The sequence below is a fragment of the Drosophila simulans genome, chromosome 3R, assembly GCF_016746395.2.
Source record: "Drosophila simulans strain w501 chromosome 3R, Prin_Dsim_3.1, whole genome shotgun sequence".
NCBI classification, from domain to species: Eukaryota; Metazoa; Arthropoda; class Insecta; order Diptera; family Drosophilidae; genus Drosophila; species Drosophila simulans.
In genome coordinates, this window is record NC_052523.2 from 1,653,322 (window position 1) to 1,659,321 (window position 6,000).

Genomic DNA, 6,000 nt, shown 5'->3' on the forward strand with positions numbered 1-6,000 from the left:
ATCAATTTAAACATTTTATTTTATTTAAAATGAAAAGCTCCCCAGTTGAAAGGTTTATGCAATGCACCGCCACATTACTTGCACTTGGGGCAGTAGTTTGTATCCCCAGTTTGTGTCACCTGCTATCGCCCGGAATTCGTGCTGAACAGTGTAATATTTTATTCAAATGCGCTGCTGCTGTTTGTCCTGCCTATTTGTCCTGCTCGTCGATATATCATTTGGAAGCTGCCGAAAAAAAGACACTGACAGGACGACAAATTTGCCCGCTATTTATGCGGCGGCAAACAGGAGAGGCCATCGACCATCGACCATCCACCATCCACTATCCACCATCGACCATCGGATCCGAAGTAGGTAAACATATTTAACATACACATGGGCTACATGTGTTTATAAAAACATATATGCAAATTGTCCTGGCTCGCCTTTGGCCCTCTGCGCATCGCGGGGACAATTCGCGTTATTTATAATGGACAATTCTCGTGTTGTTGTTTATAATTTATTTATGCAAATTTTCAGCTGGACAAGCCGCCGCAGTGCAGCTAGAATTCAAGGAGAGTGGGGGGCAGTTCGCTGGCTATGTAAATAGTTATGGCCAGCGAAATCAAAACTAAAGCAATTCCAAATATAATTAATTGCAATTGACCCGATTTGTAATTTATTTATTTAATCCGCGCATATTCGCGGGGGAGCAAATAAAAAATGCATTAATATTAATTTACAAGTGCGCATTTATTCCCACTTTCCCAACCCGTTCTCCTCTAACTGCACCTTTGGGTCCAAACTGGGCCAACTGAACAGTTGCCTTTGCCCTTAAAGAAGGGACTCCCATCCCATTGCTCCTCCAACTCCAGTGATGGGGATATAATTAGTGCCAACTATTCAAGTGGGACATTCAAATAGGCGCATTGAAAGCCTTTGAATTCCGACACCCTGTGGGGCATTCGAACGGATTCCCCTGAATTTGTGGACTCATACGCATGCCACGCGATGGGGTCGTCGAATATTTGAGGGGGGTCTCCATTGATAATCGGCTCATTAATAACAAAAGCCCCAGCAAAGTGGGCCTAACCAAAGCTTTAAACACGAGCGGTAACAACACGGCTCCATGTACATTGTACTATATGTTGAATATGTTTTATATGTTTTATATGTTTCATGTGTGTTATGGTTTCACCTTTATGGCTACACATGTTGCATGTAACTGACTGTTCGTTCATCTGCGGTATGTATGATTTAGCAGCTCCACGCTCGCCACTTGGCCACAACTCACTAAGTGCCTGGCCCTGCCACAAATGGCCATAATATTCAAGCATCGCCAGGCAGGATCCAGGGCAGGACGAGATGGGGATCAGCTGCCGACGGGATGGAGTGCCGGAGGTGGCTCAAGCGAATTTATTGCAGCCCCAGCCCAGAAGTCGGGCCAAGCCAACTCGGTGTCTGGGCTCGAAGGGCTTTTGTGTTGAAACAAACCTGACACAGACCAAGCCAATCAGGCGACTTTAAGAGTTGGCCACAATTTCCGCAAAATTTGATTGGGTTCTGCACCGGCAAAAAAGGAAGATATTTTCGAAATAGCCAAAAAAGTACGTTTGTGAATTTTTGAATAATTTAGCAATACAATTACAGGTATTTTTGTTTGTTCTCTCATGAACTTAGGTTACTCCACTGACTTCCTTTTTTTAGAGTGAATGAATTGCTGGAGAGTGTATGGTTCTGTGGTGCCTTGAATTTTACTATTTTAGGTTCCGCATCCAGCTGCGCACCTTTAATCAATTTTCGGGCCCATTCCGAGAGGTTGAGATACTCAAAGCAAAGCAAAGCAGAGCACCCTCGAAATCAGATACAGTCGGCAGCAGGAATGGGGAACTGGCCGAAAGGGAACCGGGAATCGGAAAGCTGCCCACCCGCAACACTCTGGAGTGTGTCATAAAATGCCAAAACAAATATAAATTTTCACACAATTCAATTTATATGCCCGCAGCACAGCTCGAGCTCAAGCACCGAGAAAGGATGCTGGATTCGAGATTCGGGATTGGGATTGGGGATTCGGGATGCGGGATACGGTTTCAAGAGCCCGGCTGTATCGACAGCTCCGAAGTAGTCCCGAGTCGGCGGGGGGATCCTGCCATCGCCCAGCGCTGCTCCTGCTCCTGGCAGCTCCTTTCGCCGGCTTTCGCCAGCCATTGTCTACTCATTTTACCACTTGATTGTGTTTGCACAACATTTCAGCAAGAGTCGCGGCATCGGCATTTTGCACTGCAGCAAGCCAGCAGCCCAAAAATAAAACAAAATGCCACGGAAATTTGAATTGCAAAGGCGCCACTGGGAGCAAACATTCGACGAAGTAAAGAGCGCTGCAAAACGGGGTTTAAGTTAATGGAAAGTTAATAAAAATATTCGGTATTGCTAAATGTAGTTAGTAGTTAGAAGCAAATACAATGCCAAACTGAAAGGCAAACATGCAAAGTTTCTGATGACCCGTTTTCCAATCATTAGCTTTTCTTATGTTTACGCAATAAGTTATTTAAATTATAATTTTTAACAACAATTATATTCCAATTCACTCATTCAACTGCAATCAGTTAAGAAGTTGCGCTTAGTTACCCCTTGCTATTTTGCTGACGTTTACAGCTCATCAAACATAAATATCGAATTGAAAAGGGGGAAATTGGTTTTTAAGGATTGCCTTTAACAATATTTTGACACGCACTGTCATCACCATCCACACATGTATATAAATATATATATATATATATATATTTATTTCAACGCATGTCTGTCTGGCGGAAAACGAAAACAAAATTCAATCAGAGCTCGAGCTGCGTCAGTAAATCAAATAAAATCCACATAAAAACAAAGCTAAACAAAGCAATGAAATGCAAAAAATCGCAGCTCGAAGTTTGAATCAACTGCTAGGCCACAAGATGAATGAAAATAGAAAGAGGCGAAATAGTTTCCGACACTCGAGATTTGTTTGTTAGCTGGAAAGCCAGCAAATACAAATAAAAGAACGGCCAGAACAGCTTTAAGCCTTTTCAGGGAGTAAAAACTCTCAGTTTCCCAAACGTTTGCCATTTGTAAGAGATATTTTTCATTATTACCTGCAAAAATATATTTCGGATGATTGCTTCGCCTGCAATCCTTTAGGGTCAAGAGCAGAATTCGCAATGCGCATCCTTTGTTGTGTCAAGCAATCATCGATAGGCATTTTTAAGTAAATACGGATATGGAATTTACGAAAGTTTTCCCCCACGAAAGTTTCGACCTTGTGCTGCTGATAGACGATAAACTGCGAGCAAAGTCAGGAGTTTTAATTAAATTTGCATGCAAAATTCTGCAGCAGCCTCATCAAAAGTTATGGCAATTGCACGGCTCCAATTGTTTAAATTAAACGGAAATGCACTGCCATTTGCCCGGCTTAACTGGCCAGGTGCGACAGGGCGCGCGGGGGATCGACTCGCTCATATGGCTCATCATAAAAGGCAATGGCTCAGAACATTGCGTATACGCAGCGTGCAACGCGACCTATTTAAACTGCTTTTAATGACGGCGCGGCTCGTTGCGAAGTGAGTCACTGACTGGGCGTAAGCAGCCGACAATCAAACAGAACATGATCCAGACATATAGTGCATATATCATCCATCAGGGGCTGGCAGAAGGAGCCGAGCTGCAGCTTCAGCACAGCAGTTGCTCCTTTCAATTTCCCCCCTCTTGGGGCTTTATTTTTTAATGGCTCCTGCTGCCGACTCGGTTGAGCATCCATTGAGTCATTGTATCTACCTTGTAATATGAAAATCGCTTTGGCAAAACTTCGTGATTGTTGCTTGTGCAGAATGCCCTTTCCTTTTTACTGTGCACCATGATTTCTGGATTTATTTCAATCAATCAGATCACCAAGTTTAATATCAGAAACGCTTCTCTCCTTTGAGAAGAATCACATAACATACGGTCAAAAGAACGTCCTGATTTTACGGAAATCTGCATATTTTCGTCGACTATATATAAATAATGTTTGGTTACCGATTAAGAATCTTAAAGTTCCTCAGAGCTCTAAAATTTAATAACACTTTGCTAAATTGAAATGCCTGCTAATTTTCCAGCTTACATAATGTGCTTGATAGCGTTTCAAAAAAACAACGAACTAGAGGACATACTGGATTACTGGATTGGCAATACCCTTTGTGAAGGTATGCAAAACCTCTTTGTTGGCTTAAGTTTCTCCGTCTGCCATTTCAGCCTTTGTTTTGTGATGCCAATAAAACATGCATTTCACTTTCAACCCAACCGTTGGCAAACAATGGCGAACGGTGGGATCCCAGGGGCGGGGCAGGACGTATCACAAAAACATCCTTCCCATCGCAACGCGAGGATCCTTTGTGCAGCGTGCACTCAATTATTTGGTCGTTACTTGTTTCTTATTACCTTTCGCCCACCGACACTACGAAACATAATAACTGCGGCCCAAGAGGCGAGGAGATGGCTTTGTTTGTTCTGGCCGGCAATACAATCGAGTTGCGGAATTGCGGAAATAAATGCGAATTTAATATGCAAAGGAATCGGAAGAAGCCAGCCAGAGATTGCTCGACGAATATCAGTTTAATGTTACCCGGCAAAACGATTGCGCCACGTATAGGGCGAAAATAAAGTGGAAAAAATTGAGTAAATGTTAATACTCACAGAAGGTTATTCGGGTTTTGGCATAGCTCAATTCCTCCTATTGGAAAATGTTAATTAATTCACCAACCAATCTTAATAAAATTATTGGACCCTAAATAAACAACAGAGGAGTCTACTCACGATTTCTTTGAGTACCAGATACCAGATAATAGGAGTAATAGAGAGGCTTTTGAGTTTGGTTGTCATTAAAAAATTATTTAAAATTCGGGCGTGACTGATTTTTGAGACGTTCAAACGGACATGACCAACTTAACTCGACTAGTGAATCTGGTCAAGAATATATAAACAAGTTTGGGTCGAAAACGCATCCTTCTTGCGGTTACATAATTTTCTAGTATACCCTTTAACTCAACGATTATCAGATATAAAGAGAATACATAATATACAACAATATTTTACTTGATAAATTGTGCGAGCGAAGTTTCTGTGATGCACAAGATTTCTAGATTGTTCTAGATTACACAATGATATCAAACAAATAAATTCCATACATCTTTGTTTATTTGTGAAGAAAAATGTGGATTTGCATGCAGTGAGTTTTCATTAAACATTAAGTTGATACATTAATCTACGACCCATTTCCTTGAGTATATTTATTTATTTATTTGCTTAATTATTTTTTTATGTTTTTATTTATTTTATTTTATTTATTTATTAATTTATTTATTTAACTATTTATTTAATTTATTTATTTATTTATTAATTTATTTATTAATTTATTTATTTATTTATTTTTTAATTTATTTAATCATTTAATGTTTTATTTTTTTTTGTTTATTTATTTTTTTATTTATTTAGTTACTTATTTATTTATTTATTTTATTTTTTTATTTATTTATGAGTTTATATTATTTATTGTGGCCACAAGCCTCTGTTCGTGATTAAAAGCCAGTAAATACTGGTTTTAACTGCCTGTTGATTCGAAACGGTTAACAGAATCCCTTAACAGCAGACTGAGAACAGCGACCAGACTCGCACATCGTCCTTGCTTGGGAAACTCCAAGCAAGCAACAGTAGACAAGTGGGAATAGGACCACAGGGGAAGATGGGAACACTGTAAATCGGAACGAACGATTCGCGCAGAACGAAACGCCGTGAATCAGAATCAGGAGGGGCAAATCACACCAGTTGAAACGGACGAGTTTCCATTCCCACATCGTCCTTCGTCGTGCCAACAAAAGGGGAAGATGGGAACACTGGGAATGGGAACCATGCGGGACGGAACGAACCAATCAGGAGGGGCAAATCATCCCAGTTGAAATGGACCAAACCATTTGGCACAGGCACACTTCGAATCGAATCGCGAAATGGTCCGGATTC